This window comes from Galeopterus variegatus, unplaced genomic scaffold, assembly GCF_000696425.1.
Source record: "Galeopterus variegatus unplaced genomic scaffold, G_variegatus-3.0.2 Scaffold2367, whole genome shotgun sequence".
In the NCBI taxonomy this organism is placed as follows: domain Eukaryota; kingdom Metazoa; phylum Chordata; class Mammalia; order Dermoptera; family Cynocephalidae; genus Galeopterus; species Galeopterus variegatus.
This window is the reverse complement of record NW_007728478.1, coordinates 106231-123327: the sequence shown is the minus strand read 5'-3', so window position 1 is coordinate 123327 and position 17097 is coordinate 106231.

The window sequence follows — 17097 nt, the reverse complement described above, 5'->3', positions numbered from 1 at the left end:
AGAGAATTCTGTTAATCCTATTTGTCTTGTCAGGGATTGGTTTGAGGATAAATACACCTCCCAGTTCTGGTCATTAAGATAAGAATTCTGCTGTTGGGGCTTCTGGGAAGTTTCCTCCCTCCTAAGAAGGAGGCATGGAAAGAGACTGCTCCTTTCTTGCTCTGTCCATCCTTCTTGCTGGAGGTTTGCCTGGAATAAAAACAGCCAACTTGCATCCATGAAGGGCCAGCCGAGGGCACACCTGGCACATGGAAGATGGCAGAGCAGGAGGAAGGAAAGAACTGGGACTTTTGATGACCCTATTAATCCTCTGAAGCAACCAACCTGGTAAACTTCTTCTATTAGAAAAGAAGATTTTCTATAGAATTTGCTTCTGCACTTTATGTCCAGGACAAGAGATATCTATTTTTCTTCTATTGCACTTAATTTCCTCATTCTAACAAAAGAAATTTCTGAAATCTCAACCTGGAAGTTGGTTGAATATGGCATCCGGCATGAATAGAACAGAAACCTGAAAGATAATTCTCTTAAATGTTGAAATATGGAGGAAAGAACAGGTAGGTATAAGTTTGTTTTGTCTTTGCATCAGTGGAAGATACTCAGTTCTAATGATGAGGAAGCCGTCTCAATACAAACAACCAAATGGTGGAAGAGCAGTTTCCATGGCATGTCCTTGCATAAGCTCCACTCAGGCCAAACTCTCAACTTTGTGTCCCAGTGCCCCCTATGCCCACACCACAACACATGGCACCAGGAGCTACATTCTCTGTGGCCTGCAGTCTTTAGTAGATGAATACCTATTCAGCCTTGAAAACCATGTCCAAGAATACAAGCAACTGCAGGTTACTGAACTTCTACCTAGCTACTGGGTTTTCACTTTTTAAAACTTTTACTCTAGGTCAGGGTTTAGCAAAGTATAGTCTGCAGGCCAAATCTTGCCCCAAATCATGCCCACCACTTGGGCCTGGGAGCCTGAAATAGTATTTGAAAGCTTGCTGACCTCTACTCTTGATATCTTTAAATGGGGGGGGGGGGAGAGAGAGAGAGAGAGAGAGAGAGAGAGAGAGAAACAGAGAAAATCAGCAGAGAAGATTCAACCAGGTCACTAGAAAAATAGCTGTTGTAATGTTCTAAAAAACTTTTCACCTCACCTTGAACCAGTGCTAGAATAGAGTTAGAGCAGAGTATCTCTATTATCACTCAATGTGACTTAAGTAGCAACTTACTTATCTCAATTACTCTTTATCTTTTATTGGCTAATTTAACTTTCATTCTTTTTTTCCCACTTTTTTTTTTGTTTTAAGCTTTCTTTGTTTATTTAACTGCTTAAATAGAATAACCATTAATTTTATGTATTTATTTAAAAATTACTTCATGCAATAATTTAACTTTCATTACAGCCTTGGCTGCATTTTGCAAGATTTTATATATAGTATTTTTGTTGTTACTTTCTATCTATTGAAGCTCTCCTTTTTTCCTGTGACCCAAGAGTTGTTTATGAGAGTGTTTTAATATTGCCAAATAGATATTTATTATTTGCAAACCTATTTTATCAAATAATTTTAAAACATCTGTCTTGAAACTGTATAGTTTTTCTCCATTAACTTACTGATGTGATTAATTTTGTGAATGTATTTTTGCTGTGAAGTAGTCTTTGCATTCCTGCTGAATCTAATTTACATGTATTTGTTGTTGTCCCATTTTCTTATTGTTTTTTCCCCCGTGTACAAAACGTTTGTTATACATTTCTGCTAAGTTTTATTTAGCATTTTGAGGCAGTATTTTTCTTTTTTAGTTGATTAAAAGATTTAGTTTTTATTATTATTACTATTTTTTTTTTCCCTTTTTTTCGTGTCTGGCAACGGACCGCAACCCTCAGTGTCGCACCCGCACCGGACTGGGACCGGCAACGGGATTACAACCCTCGGTGCTGCGCCCGCCCCTCGCTCAGCCAGTGAGCGGGAACCGGTCTGTATGTGGGATCCGAACCCTCCGCCCGGCGCCCGCGCCCCGCCCCCCCCCCCCCCCCGCCCAGCCGGTGGGCGGGAACCGGTCTGTATGTGGGATCCGAACCCTCCGCCCGGCGCCCGCGCCCCGCCCCCCCCCCCCCCCCGCCCAGCCGGTGGGCGGGAACCGGTCTGTATGTGGGATCCGACCCCTCCGCGGGAGCGCCGCCGCGCTCCCAAGCGGTGCACTGTAGCAGTGCGCCACCGGGCCGGCCCTTAGTTTTTATTATTGTTTAATCTATTATTGTAGTTTTTAAATCTTAAATCAGGAATGGATGTTGGATTTTAAGTGCCTTTCTGTCCTCTGTGAGATTGGTCCCTTGGTTTCTGTGTTTTAAACAATTAGTGAGGTGAATAATTTGCCTGCCTTATTAAAATTATGATTTCTCACTACAGTTGTCCCCCTTTATCTGAGGTTTGCTTTCTGTGGTATTCATTACCTGCAATCAACTGTGATCTGAAAATGTTAAATAGAAAAGTCCAGAAATAAACAATTCATAAGTTTTAAGTGAAACTTCCTTTGGGTGAAAAGGTGAAAATTCTTCACTTAATTGTATGCTGAGGTTGCTAAGACCTATGGTAAAAACAAATCTTCTATCTGTGAAATTGTGATGAAGGAATAAGAAATTTGTGCTGGTTTTGCTGTCACCCCTCAAACTTGAAAAGTCATGACCACAGTACATAACAAGTGCTTAGTAAAGATGGAAAGGCATTAAATTAGTGGGTGGAAGACATGAACAGGAAAGCATTCTGACTGACGGCAATCGGATTTGGTACCATGTGTGCTTTCAGGTCTCCACTGGGGGTACTGGAATGTATCCTCCAAGGATAAGCGGGGATTACTGTATATGCTGCTAGGGTAAGAAAAAAATCTAGTCCCTTCCTATGTTGCAGACTTGAGGAGAACTCCTTCTACTTTGGGAAACCCCAGTTTCTTCTCTTAAGGCCTGCAAATGATTAGATGAATTTTACCCATGTTATGGAGGGTGATCTGCTTTACTCAAAGTTTACTGATATAAATGTTAATCACACCTAAAAAATATCTTCACAGTGACCTCTACACTGGTGTTTGACTAAAGAACTGGCACCATAGCCTAGCCATAAAATTAACATATAACATGTAAAATTACTCTCATATATATAAATTTTTTACTCTAGAATATATTAGCCTTCAGTAGATGAAAAAACTTTAGCATGTTGTTATGCTTACCAAGGATGTAGGTTTCATTACTGACTGTAGTTTCTTACACCTGTTGCTTTCTTCCTTATTGTCTGCAGCAATTAGGGGAGAGAGGACAAGACACACAAGCACAGAAAACACCTTTACATTTCAATGACACTTTTTATTTTAAATAAGTATAATGTGCATGTCACAAACGGCAGATCTGAGAAAAAAAGGCAAGGCAGGCTACCTGACTGCAGAAGAGGTAAAACTTACATGCAGAGGACAAAGAGAAGACAACCTAGATGCAGGTGGATTCCTGAAAAGCTATCCTGCATTTTATCCACAGTCTATTTCCTATTTAGGTATGGGGTATAGAATAGAAACCAGAGATAGAATTCAGAATCCAAGAGCAGTGCAGAGCTCTACCTGGATTTTGAGGGGAGCTCAGGAGGATTGCAAGCCCCACAGAATGTCCCTGCATCTAGCACGACACGAGTGGTTCAGTAGAGATGCCTGAGACATCTGTGTTCCAACTCCATGAGGTGCAGGAGATTCAGACCTCTTCTGTCCACCTCAGTAGTGCTTGGCAGGACTGAACAGCAAGCCAGATCAGAGACGTGTATTGCTGGAAGTGAGGGCAGAAGCAGCTGAGACGTGTATGGACAGATCACAAAGACCAGATAGGAAGGAGGCAGAACATCCCTTCTGGACACTCTTGTATCTGGATATAGTATTACCTGTCCATCTAGCATGGACAGATGATGAGTGAATATCCTCAGACACTCCACCCTTACGCTACTGACTGACCCTTGTCTCTACTTGTCTAGGAGAGTCCTGATTTGTGCCAGTTGCTTAATGACTAATTGTGAAACAGCAGGTCCTCTCACTTTAGAAAGTGTCCTGGTTTGCACTGCAAACTATGTGGTCACCTACCTAACCCTTCTGAACATAGATGCAACACACAGTAAATGTAGGAAGCCTGACCCAGTTCGGATTAAGTTTTTTCTACCTGGAAAAATAAGGGGGGAAATCTAAAGTAGAAATTAAATTCATTAATAGAGAAAATGAGGTTGAGTTGTTGGCACACCTGAGAGTGTGTACTGAGACTTTACATTTTTCCTAATTTAAAAAGCACCTAAACTTCAGGAGTCTTCAAGTCCATTGCAGTATCTGCAAACCATTACTTGAATACAAGATACATAAAGTTTTAATATTTCGTGTTCTTAATTTCTGCCTCAAATCTATGTAGTGTCTCTACTCTAGTAGCAAATATAATCCTCACTAGTTTATTATTATAAGATAGTAGAAAGCAAGGGATACTTTAGGAAGGGCTTCACAAGCCCTGCTAAGGGAGTTTGGACTGTATTCAAGGAAGTGAAATAATGGATTGTGTTTTAGAGTTAGCTGGGGCAACAGTGTGGATGCTGAACTGCAGGCAATAGGGCCAGTTAGGGCCAGTTGTTCCAGTGGCAATTTAGATGGGAAATGAGCCTGAACTGAGGAAGTGACCGTGGGATGCCAAGAGGACAGACTTAAGAACCATGTAGACAATCAAATAGAAAATATTTGGAGACCATTTTGATGATGGAGTGAGGAAAGAAGAGAAGATTTGCTGAGGTAGAGAATGAGTCAGTGTGGGACACAGGGTTGAGATTCCTGCAGGATGTTTGGGAGATGGTGGTTAGGCAGTGAGTACATGGGTTGGAGTGTGACATGAAGATGTGCATGGGGGACATGTGTTTTGGATGCACCAGATTATAAGGATTAGAGAAAATAGCAAGCACTGAAAAAAAAAAAGAGAGAAAAATATATAATGATTACTTTTTCTTAGTCCTTCAGTAAATGTAAATGTAATCTGAATAAACTTTATGTTGAAGTCAGGCTAGAGGGTATTATTCTGAAATAAATGACACAATGTAACACTTTATGAACTTCTGCTTGAAAATTTATGTCGGATGAATTTTTCTGTAGACAATTGTTTCTCAACTTGGCACAATTTTGTGCCCCCAGGGGACATTTGCAATGCCTGGAGGCATCTTTGGTTGTTATAACTGGAGGGGATCACAGGGAACTGTTACTGGCATCTAGTGATAGAGGCTGTAGATACTCCTGAATATCCTGCAACTTACAGGACAGCCTCTACCAAACAAAGAATTATCCAACCCAAGATGTCAATAATGCTGAGAATGGGAAACCCCTGACTTAGACAATTGTACTAACAGTTTTGTTGAACGAGCTGAAATCATCCTTAAATTGTTTTTCTGATCAAGATCACCAAAGAAGGACTTTGATATAATGCATGAAAGAACCTTGATATTCTGGCTGGGGAGACCATTTCAAAGCTTTTCTAGCTCAAAAGGCCACTTATTTGTTCAAAAGCCCTTGCGTGCACAGGAGCACACTCTGAGAGCACACAACATTGAGGGCTCTGAGAAAGTAGGGCACTTTACCCAGTGAACCCCACAATGTAGGTTAGCAGTTGATGCAAAGATAACAAGTTCAATACCATGGGAATAGATGGGAAAGCACATACTGCTAAGGACATCTAAAATATGAAGTCTTGAAAGTGACCTTTGAATTTGGCTGCTGCATTGTCAAATATGAGAACAGAAGGATGGAAGTGGTCAAGAATGTAACAGTGGTGAAGAGCTCAGTTTGCTGAATCCAACTGAGCTTATAAGAGTTCTGCTCTTATGACTCATTAGCTGGGTGATCTTCCACAAATTACCTATCTTCCCATGTGCTGAGCTTTTTCAAATCCGTAAAATGGGAATAAAAATAACACCTGCCTCAGAGAGTTGTGTTTGGGAGTAAATCAAATATCACACACGGAGCTAGTGGAGTGACTGGCACTTAGTAAACTCAATAAATGTCATCTATGTGTGTTTTGGGAGCCTAGGTAGTATGGTGTGTTATCAGTGTAGCAAAATAAAAGTCCTAGACCCAGCCCACTGTTTCCAAAGTGACCCTCCACTAAGGGCTTCTGGATAATTGACACAAAGATATTGACCGTATTTATGCTGGGAGTATAACAATAACTATTCTTCCTTTTTTGATCAAATCAATAATTTGCTGATCAATATTTATTAAAAGTGGTGACATTCTTGCTGTTGATTTCACTAGTTTCAGCCATAATGAATGAAAATGGATGAAATAGATTCACGCTTTTCAAATTATAGTTCTCATATCTCTAATGAGAGACTGGAAACCATGGGAGAGACAGGCAGATTATAAAACAGTAAATGATTCCAAAGAGTCTGAAGGCAGAGCCTGCGTGCTTACAAACTACATTTTAATAGTTAAATGCTTTTTTTGCTGCTAACCAGGTGTGTGGTCTTTAGCAAATTACTTAGCCTTTCTGTGTTTTGTTTCCTTATCTATAAAGTGAGGATAGAATCTAAGAAAATAGCTGAGAAGTTTACATAAGAAACTGTATGTAAAGTACTAGGCACAGGACATAATGTTCAGTAAATGTTAGCTATTAGAATTTTATGTATTCAACAAACACAGATGAACATGTGTGCAACATTGAAATTCATTTTAAAAAATGAACCACAAGATGACAGAGAAATTTCATATTTACAGTGTGATACTTTGGGGCTACTTTTGTGTACTATTTTGCTTTTCTTCTGAGAACCCTTTGGTGTAATTTTTGAGAAGCACAGAAGTAGGTGGTCTTCTAGTCTCCTGGACAGCTACGTATGCACACAATATATTTGACCGATATTCCTGGCTGCTATCCAAAAAAGACCTTATGAATAGCCAGATACTCAATACCATATTCAGCTGTTTTAAGTTTCACCATCTTACACTCATTAATCACACATAACACTCATTAATCATGTTACAAAGGGGGATCATTAAAATGGTGGCCAGACGTGCAAGAAATCCCCTGCCTGGAAGGAAGCCACGCCTGTAGGATTGCTCTACAGAGTGGGTTATGGTCAGGCAGGGTAGAACAGAATCAGATGGATGACACTGCGCTTGAGCTTGGAAGAACCATAAGACCTGAGTAGTTTCTCAGGCTATGATCCTAAACAACCAGAGAAACGCAAAGGCAGGCCCATGTCCAGGGCAAGTATGCAAAGATTCCTAATAACTCTTTTTGTAAAAAAATTCGATATACCAACATATGCTATAACGAACTTTGTAAAGTGAGAATTTACCCATTATTTCAGATTACTTGAAATACCAAATGTTAGTGATTTTTGACTGTTTCTTCTTTTATTTTATCTCTGCTTTTACTGCCTTTCGTTTCTTCTTTTATTTTCTAAATAGCATGTATATACTGAAATCGCTTGATTTTTCATGTATATATTATTGACTTATACAGAATGAGTATTTACTTTTCCTTTCCCTCATTTTTCATCCCCTTCACACAATTGCCTCATCCTCCTGATGGTTTTATTATCTTTTTTTGGTTAGAGTAATACTTTTATTTTGTGATAATTGTTACTTGTTTATTCACTGATGGACTGTGTAACACACTGATTACATTTTTTCTCTCTTCCTCTCTCTGTTGTCATTTGCTTAGTGTTCTGTCATACACAATGCCTGTCACTAATTCATCAGCAAGCCCACTGACAGAACTATGAAATCACTCTCAGTACCGTCAGATTTATCAGGTAATCTACCAGTTTCATTGTTGTCCGAGAGACATTGGAAGCCTCTACTTGATGCTACAGTCTGGACTGGTTACTTTCTAGGCCTGTGCACAGCAGTCGACATGCGATCTTCCTTCACCAACTGTTGGGGAATTTTCTTCTTTCCTGTGTTGCATGTGCTGCTCTTTCTTGGTCACCCTATTTTGTAGGTGGACCGCATCTTCCAGTAGTCTCAATGAAAGCGATAGACTGGCTATGTATAGAATTCCAGTATAGAAATAGTTTTCATCAGGATATTTAAGTCATTGCTCCATTTTTTTCTTGCATCCATAATTGCAATTGAGAACTCTAATGCCGTTCTGAATATCATCCATATTGGGCAAAAGTTCTCTTCTTTTTTTTAAACGTTAAGATTCTCTTTTTCTCTGATATTCTGAACTTTCACTAGAACGTGCCTTGATGTGGGTCTGTTTTTATTAATTTCGCTGAGCACACCACGGGTTCTTTCAGTCTGGAGTTTGGTTTCATCATTTCTGGGAAGTTCCCTTGATTTTGTTTTACATGACTTTCTTCCCTCTGATTTCCCTGTTTAATCGTTCTGAAGGAGCTTTCATTAACATTATTTTGAGCACTGGACCTCCTCTAATTGAATTGATCTTCAAATTTTCTTACTATCTCTCCTAATTTTTCTACTTTCTGAGAGATTTCCTGAATTATATCTTCCAAACTTTTGGGGGGAGGCGGGGGGAAATTGCTAACCTTTGAAGGTGTATATTTTGTTTACTTCTGTACTATCAATGGTGAGAACAGTGCCTGGCACACAGTAGAAATTGAAAAAATGATTTGTGGAATTGAATAAATGAATTCTATCCCATATTTTTAACTTTCTCAATGACTTCTTTCATCCTGAAAAACTGAAACTCTACACTCATTAAACAACGGCTGTCCATTCCTCCCTCCCCACCGCTCCTGACAACCCCCATTTTACTTTTGGTCTCCATGAATTTGACTACTATAAGTACCTTGTGTAAGTGGAGTCATGTAGTATTTGCCTTTTTGTGACTGGCTTATTTCAGTTCTCATAATGTCCTCAGGGTTTGTTCATGTATCGTATGTCAGAATTTCCTTCCTTTTGAAGGTTGAATAATATTCCATTGTATGAGTATACCATATTTTGTTTATCCATTCATCCAACAATGGACACTTGGGTTCTTTTCACCTTTCAGCTACTATGAATACTGCTGCTATGGACATTAACATACAAATTTTTCTTTGAGACTGTGCTTTCAATTCTTTGGGATATATACCCAGAAATGGAATTGCTTGATCATACGGTAATTCTATTTTGTCTTTTTTGAGAAACCTCCATATTGTTTTCCATAGCAGCTGCACCATTTACATTTCCACCAACCAGTGCCCAAGTGTTCCAACCAATTTTTCCACATTCTCATCAGTACTTGTTATTTTCTTTCATTCTTTTTTTTTTCTATACTAACCATAGATGGTATCTCATAGTAGTTCTGATTTGCATTTTCCTGATGATTAGTGATGTTGAGTATCTGTTCATGTTCTTGTTGGTCCTAGGCTGGTTGTTTCATCAGAAAAGAATTACCCGCCTTTTCTCCAGGGTTAATAAGATTGGTTATCAGCATTTTTGGAGCAAAGCAGAAGGAAGCTGGGGTGGGAGTGTGACCATGACACATCCCTCGTCTTTTGAGATGATGTCCCTGCCCTCAGCTGGCCTAGTGGTGTCCTTAGGTACAGAATCACTTCTGTTCAGCCTGTTCAAGGAGTGGAAATTCTGGTGTCAGCTGGAGAGGGGGAGGGGAAATTGCTTGCATGGCAAATGGAGGTAGGAAATAAGGAAGTTGTTTCTTTTCAGTAATTTTCCTGCTTCAGCCATACCTGTCTCCCCACTTCCAGAGGTCACAGTGAACTTCAGTTTCTGAGCCTGGGAAGAGCTCTGCAGCACCAACCAGCTCACTTTTTGGCATTGTCCCCAGTGCATTTATCTGCTTTCCAAAGTTTTATAATTTTGCTGTTGTTATTCTTTGTCGTATTCTCTATTTTTCTTCTGGGTATGTGTCTTTTGTCTCAGTATTTCAATGCAGCATCAGGAGTGTGTGGACCATTTTAATTGAAAATCCCCATAGTCATTTTATTATTATTCTTCCTATTTTTTTTCACTTAAAGAGAAGAGAAAAGAAGAGGACAAGAAGCAGAGGCAGAGTTCTGATAAGACATTTCACCAAGATTTATTAAAGTAAAAGGAAGAGCGTCCGTCTCCAGGTCCATTCTCTGGTGTTTGATGCTCCTGATAGCATACTCAGGTCTCCACATTAACCCTTCCTTGACTCAGACTTTCAGCCTAGTTCATTCATTTTCTGATTTTTGACTAATGGGAAGATATATCTAGTACACAACACTCTCATTGGAAAAGTAGAATTTAATATACTGTTTTGCTTCACACAAAACCTTTCTGGCACCCGTGGACTTTCTATGATTGGGGATACCTGTTTAGAAGTATTTACGTGTTTTGGTTTGGTCTCTTTAATCGCACTCATATAAGGCTACAAAAACATGCTTCTTAGTGTCATTTGATTAGATGAGTACTGACAGAAGTCAAGAGGGAAGCTACTTCTTGTTTTCTACAACCTTAGGTGGACTACAGCCTGTCTTCTGACATAAAACAGTCTCAGGAGATGATCTTTCAGGACCCAGAAGAATAACTATTTGCTGTTTATTATTACCCACTGTGCTGGAGAAAGCCTCAACCTTTAAATAAATCATTGAAAATTTTAAAACTAGCTCTTCATCCTGGGAATACTCAGTTAACATGAAACATTTTAAAAGAAACTTTTACTAAAGTAACCTATTAGCTTGTTTATGCCAAACTGCTCTCTGCAATCTGAGTAAAAATCCTGCTCAAGCACTGAAATGCCATTACGGTTGGCCGTAATTAAGATTCTAATCAGGCATTTTTAGTATGCATAGTAATTCCAATTATTTGTAATCTTATATTTAGTAGTAATAGTACATGCATATGATACTTGAGAAATTGGAATTATTAATTCTGATCTATAGATGAGAAAATTGAGGTTCAGTATACTGTATAAAACTACTTTTCTTTTCTTTCTTTCTTTCTTTTACCAGAATGTTCATCACCACTATATTCATAGAAGTTTCAAATTGGAAACATCCCAAACATCCATCAACAGAAGAATGGGTAAGCATATAAATGTAGTATATTTGTACAATAGAACACACTCAGCAATAAAAGGAGCAAACTAAGGATAATGCAACAAAATTGATGAATCTCAAAAACATCATGTTATGCAGAAAATGTCAGACACAAAAGAGCACATAAAGTATGATCCCCCCTCTTGCTATTAAATTGTCTTTGTGTCTTTGTCAAGGATCAATTGGTGTACAACTGTGGATCTATTTCTGGACTCTATTCTGTGAAACCACTTTCTAATATCAAACAGCTAGTAAGATACGGAGAAGCTGGGACACAATGCCAGTACTTATTACTCCATGTTCAGTGCTTGCTACAGTGCATGGGTCTATTTCTCACAATATCTGCATTAAACTGCATAGACGTGGAAAAGAGATCAAGGATGTGGAAGGACAAAAGAAGTGAGGAGGGGTATCAATCAGGTTTTAAAACAGTAGATAGAACTGCTGGGGCCTCTCCCCTTTGTAGAAGAATGAAACTTGATTCATATACCAAGTTCAACTCAAAATGGATTACAGATTTAAATATATGGCCTGAAACTTTAAAACTCCTAGAAGAAAACATAGGAGAAATGCTCCAGGATTTAGGACTGGGCAATGACTTTATGAATAACACTGTAAAAGCTAAAAATCTTCTGCACAGCAAAGGAAACAATCAATAGAGTGAAAAGACATCCTATAGAATGGGAGAAAATATTTGCAATCTATGCATCTGACAAGGAATAAATATCCAGAATATACAAAGAGCTCAGACAACTTTACAGCAAAAAACCCAAATAATCCAATTAAAAAATGGGAAAAGTTGCTGAATAGACATTCTCAAAAGTTGCTGGAAGACATACAAATAGCCAACAGGCATATTAAAAAAGTGCTTAACATCACTAATCATCAGGGAAATGCAAATCAAAACAACTTTGAGATATCACCTCACCCCAATCAGACTGTTATAAAAAAAGACAGAATAAATGCTGGTGAGGATGTGGAGAGAGAGGAACTCTCCTGCAGTCTTGGAGGGACTGTAAATTAGCACAGCCATTATGGATAAAAGCAGCAAGTTTCCTTAAACAACTATACATATAACTTCAATATGGTCCAGCTATCCCACTGCTGGGGATATATCCAGAGGATTGGAAAAACATCAGGTTGAAGGGATACCTGCACTCCCATGTTTATTGCAGCTCTATTTACAATAGCTAGGTGGTGGAACCAACCTAAATATCCATTGATGGATGACTGGTTAAGGAAATTGTGGCATATATACACAATGGAATACTACTCAGCCATAAAAAAGAATAAAATTCTACCATTTGCAGCAATGTGGATGAGCCTGGAGAAAATTATTCTAAGTGAAACAACCCCGGTACAGAAAGAGAAATACTGCATGTTCTCACTCATAACCAGGAGCTGAATCCATAAATAAACAAAAGAACAATAAAGAGACACAGAGAGAAAGAAAGAATGAAACAACAATCACAGTAATACATTTAACTTTTAGAAAACTAGAGGTGGAAAAGAGGAAGGGAGGGGACAGAGAGGGGGCTAATGAGGAATTGGTCAACAGACACAAAGAATGATTGCATATTGTAATGATGAATAAGCTAACTATACTGATCTAACCACCACACGTTGTACACAATTACTGAAATTCAATATTGTGCCCCACATGTATTTATAATAAAATAAATAAATAAAAATAAAAATAGTAGGTACAGAATCCTCTCCTCACCATCCCAACACCATTTCATAGCCTTTTTCATAGCCTAGGAATTTAATTGCTATCTGTTTCACCTGAGTCTGGAATTGTGTATATTTGCATGGTATTTTGGTCATGTTGACTGACACTACGTAACAAGAACACTCTGAAGATGCCTTCACAAAAGCTGCTATAACATGTACTAGTTCTAGCAAAATTCTGGGAATTGAAAAGCCTACTGCTCATCAGTTTCCAGTACTGAGGAAGGGCAAACTTATTTATATAAGGGTAAACCTCCTGGTTTGATTTCACCCTGGGCACAGGAGAAAACAGCTTTCTTGAGGCAGTAACCTGCAGGCACACAAGGACTTAACACCCTCATCTTTAGACCGTGGGCCCTCTGCTCCAGTCTTCCAGCTTCACTTTCTGGTGCCCTGGGCTTCTCTGCTCTGATGTAGACTTCATCTGATTTGCACACAGAACTGAGTTGAATGTAGTCACCTCTAGGTAGGACAAGTAAAGAAAATGGCTTCATTTTGAAGACTAAGAGAAAATCTTGCACATTTAGTCAGTATCCTGGATTTTTAGATGTTTACAAAGGAAAAAGGGACAGCCTTGTATTATTTTCTAAAAAAGCTTAGGTGCTAGTGAACTAAAGCAGTGTTCTTCCTTTTTCTTCAAAGAAAGGCTTTAGCCTGAGATAAGGTGAAGAAGTAAAATCCTAGTAAATAAAGAAACAGAAACCTAATACTACCAACATGTACAAGAGCAGAATGTGATTTCTGTATTAAGGGAAATGATGGATGTTTTCACATTATGGGAACTGTTTTAAGCACAACCGGAAAATAGTGCTTTAGAGATAGGTGAGGACACAGAGAAATTTGTCTCCTCACTTTGAATCTTTTCTCTTCCACAAGAATTTTTTTAGTAAGAATACGCTTTGGACTAGAGCTAAAAGAATGTGAAAGAAAATTTCTAGCCTTGAGTGTTGCTGCCACCTACATGGCAGGAAGACTGTGAACAAAACCCACACCTTTTCAGACCTTTGCAGTCGGCTGCAGTACACTTTCTATAAAAACCCACTTTAGAAATTCCCAAATTTGTTTCCTTACTTGACTTTCCCAGTGACATGGTAGTATTTTCTATTTCCTCACTTTCTATCTTAAATTCTTGCAGAAATTGGACTGAATGGTTTCGCTTAGATTAGTGGGAATATACTCATTTGAAATAGGGGCTGATCCAAGGAAATCTTCCATATCATAAAAACAATCCCAAGTATAGCATGAGCCCCATCACTATGTGTCAGGGAAACGACAAAGGTTCTTAATGTCACTGTGCTACAGGTTTTTGTTTTTGTTTTTTTCTTTTGAACACAAAAGGGAAAAGAAAGCAAAACAATGTCTCTCAATTGATTATAAGTATAAATTGATGCAAATAGAGAAACAGATGTAAGAATTCTTTTGATATAGATAAGAGAGGCTATTTCTGATGGGAAATACAGGTGACACCACAGAATTAATGGATATCTTTAAAAGTCTAAAGGAAACTTGTAATATGTCAAAAACACATTATAGACTGTGCTTTTATTTTAGAAGCATTATCCAAGGCCATGACGCTCAACTGCTAACACCTTCTCCCTGGAAAATACAGAACAAGATTGAAAAGCTGATTGATGACTTTACAGATAATTGCAATTAAAATGATTGCTAAGTGAATAAATGATGGGTTTTGGAAGCATATGCCAACTAGTTATTGCTGTTACATAATGTAATGAATATTGGCATTTTGTTGGCATTTGGCACTTTGCAAATTTAGGCATAGTACTGTACTGAACATGGCCTAATTATCTTTAGTGTTAAAAACCTTGTGTCCTTGGGGCCGGCCCGGTGGCGCACTGGATAGTGCGCCGCTTGGGAAGCGCAGCCGCGCTCCTGCCGAGGGTTCGGATCCCACATACAGACCGGCTCCTGCTCACTGGCTGAGCGAGGCGTGGGAGCAACGCCGAGGTTTGCGATCCCATTGCTGGTCCCTGGTCCGGTACGGGGGCAACACTGAGGGTTGCGATCCGTTGCCGGACATGGAAAAAAAGACAAAAAGACAAAAAAAAAAATAAATAAATAAATAAAAATAAAAACCTTGTGTCCTTGAATAAAAATCATCACTACCTTTCCAATTAGTAAAACATTGAAGACAAAAGAGGATCCCTAAAATTGATGATAGGAAAATATGCTCTATGCAATGAAAAAAAAGCTTTTGGAGAAACAATGTCCAAAGAAGAAACATACATGCTTAACATTGCCCCCTGTACACCACTAGAAGTAAGCCATTTCAAACATTTTCCATGGTCTCTGGCCTTAGTTTTCACATGATATTAAAATAACTATTTCTTACCATTTGTATCATTATAATCACGCTCATAATGATGCAATTGTCATAGCCCATTTACCTGCAGTATGCTTCCTGGGGTAAAGGTGAATTTATCCTAGAATTCATGAACAGGGACCAAGACTAGGGCATGGTAAAAAAATTCAGTAATCAAGATAAATATATTTTAATACAATATTTATAAAAATCAAATGACTGCAAAAAAATCCATATTGAAATTTTAGATGGGATCTGAGATGATCGGGGTGAAGGTTTAGACAGTGAAGGAGTCATGCCAGGGCTGCCTTACGTTAGTCCCTGCCCTGCTAGGGAGAGGCAGTGATACATGCTGTCTTCCAGGGGTCACAAGTTAGATGGGCGTTTCCAGTGGCATACTCTTACTGGGAGACCTGTTCATTCCCAGTTTGCGTTTTTTTCCTGCAACCTATCTGTAGGGTCCTTGTTGACCAAATTACAGTGCAAAGTGATCCGGGGGCCACTGTACATGAAGCCATGTAAGTTCATCCAAAAGATATCTACCCAAGAAAGTTTTAACTTTGCAACTTTTTTGGTTAGAGCTAATTTTGAAAATATGAAAAAATGCTAAGTATTATGCAAATTTATACAAAGCAGTGACTTTCTTATAAAATAAAACACAACTTAGGGCACTTTACATGTAAGACAACATTTTGTGGAGAATAAAAGTGTTTATAACACGGCTTTTAAATAACTGAGCAATCAATAAGTATGCAATATATTTTTAAAAATTATATGAATGAGTCTATTTTGTGAAAATGAGACGTTAAAATCAATTAAAATTGATGTATTCTGAAAGCCTTCATTTAAAACACATGCATAAAACTTAATTTTTAGAAATTCAATTATTGTAATGTGCTCTCTAAAGATTGAATCGAAATAGTATCTTTTCTAAAATGTTCATTTGAATAATTATAAAGATTTTTGGAATATAGAAAATGGGAGGAAAATACATGAGGAAGGAAATAAAAATCACCCCAAATGTTATCATCTAAAAATAAAATATGAATATTTCACAAAATGTTTTTCTGTCATTTTTCTAATAGTGATATGTTCAAAGTAGCCTTAACTTAGTTTCTAAAATAGTAACAGAATGTTTGAGGACTGAGGCCACCTCTCTAATTGTGTGTTTATAATATTATACATTTTTTTTCTTATATTTGAAGTGTTTTACAGTGTTCTGATTACTTTCTATAAACCTTTCTATAGACCTATATCTTGTAGAGCACCCTTGTAGAGCCCTGTGAGAAAGCTGTCCAGCACAGGTGAGGAAATAAAAGCTCCAAGAAGCACCACCACACACTGCCTGGACACATTGCAAGGAAGCCTTTGCTCCCTACCCTAGATGCTTTCAAGATTCTTTCCTCTACAATGTACAAGATAGCCAATGTGTAACTCCACAAGAAATAAAATAACCCAGCCTTGCAAATCTGAAAGTATAATATTCCTTTGGGGGAATTATTATCAAAAAAGAAACACAAGATAATTTTTTAAATGAATTATTTATTACAATGACAGGAAGACCCTGGATACAAATATGTTTGCTAATGCAATTATTCCACTGGTTACCAAAGGCTAGGCATATGAAAGGACAATCACCTAATCAGGAGGAAGTCAGTTTTGAGTTTTTAGCTGTGGAACCTAGTGGTTAGAATCACCACATGGTCCATCCAATTAATTGTAGGGCAACTTACTATTTTAAGTCTCCTCACAACAGAAATTATTGAAACACATTGAACATAAATCCGTACAAATTTTTAAAATTATTTTTAAACAGAGTAGTAGATTTGTATCATAAACATACTTGTACATTGATATTAGGAAAGCATTATTTAGTTTATCTCTAAAACTCTCGTTTTTAGGAATTAAAAGTTTTGATAGTGATGGTGTTGGTCTCCAGAATTCATATTTAATATATTTAAATATATAGAGACTTCATATAAATTGAATGGTCATTTAATATAAATTTTTAATTTTAGCAAATCTAACATG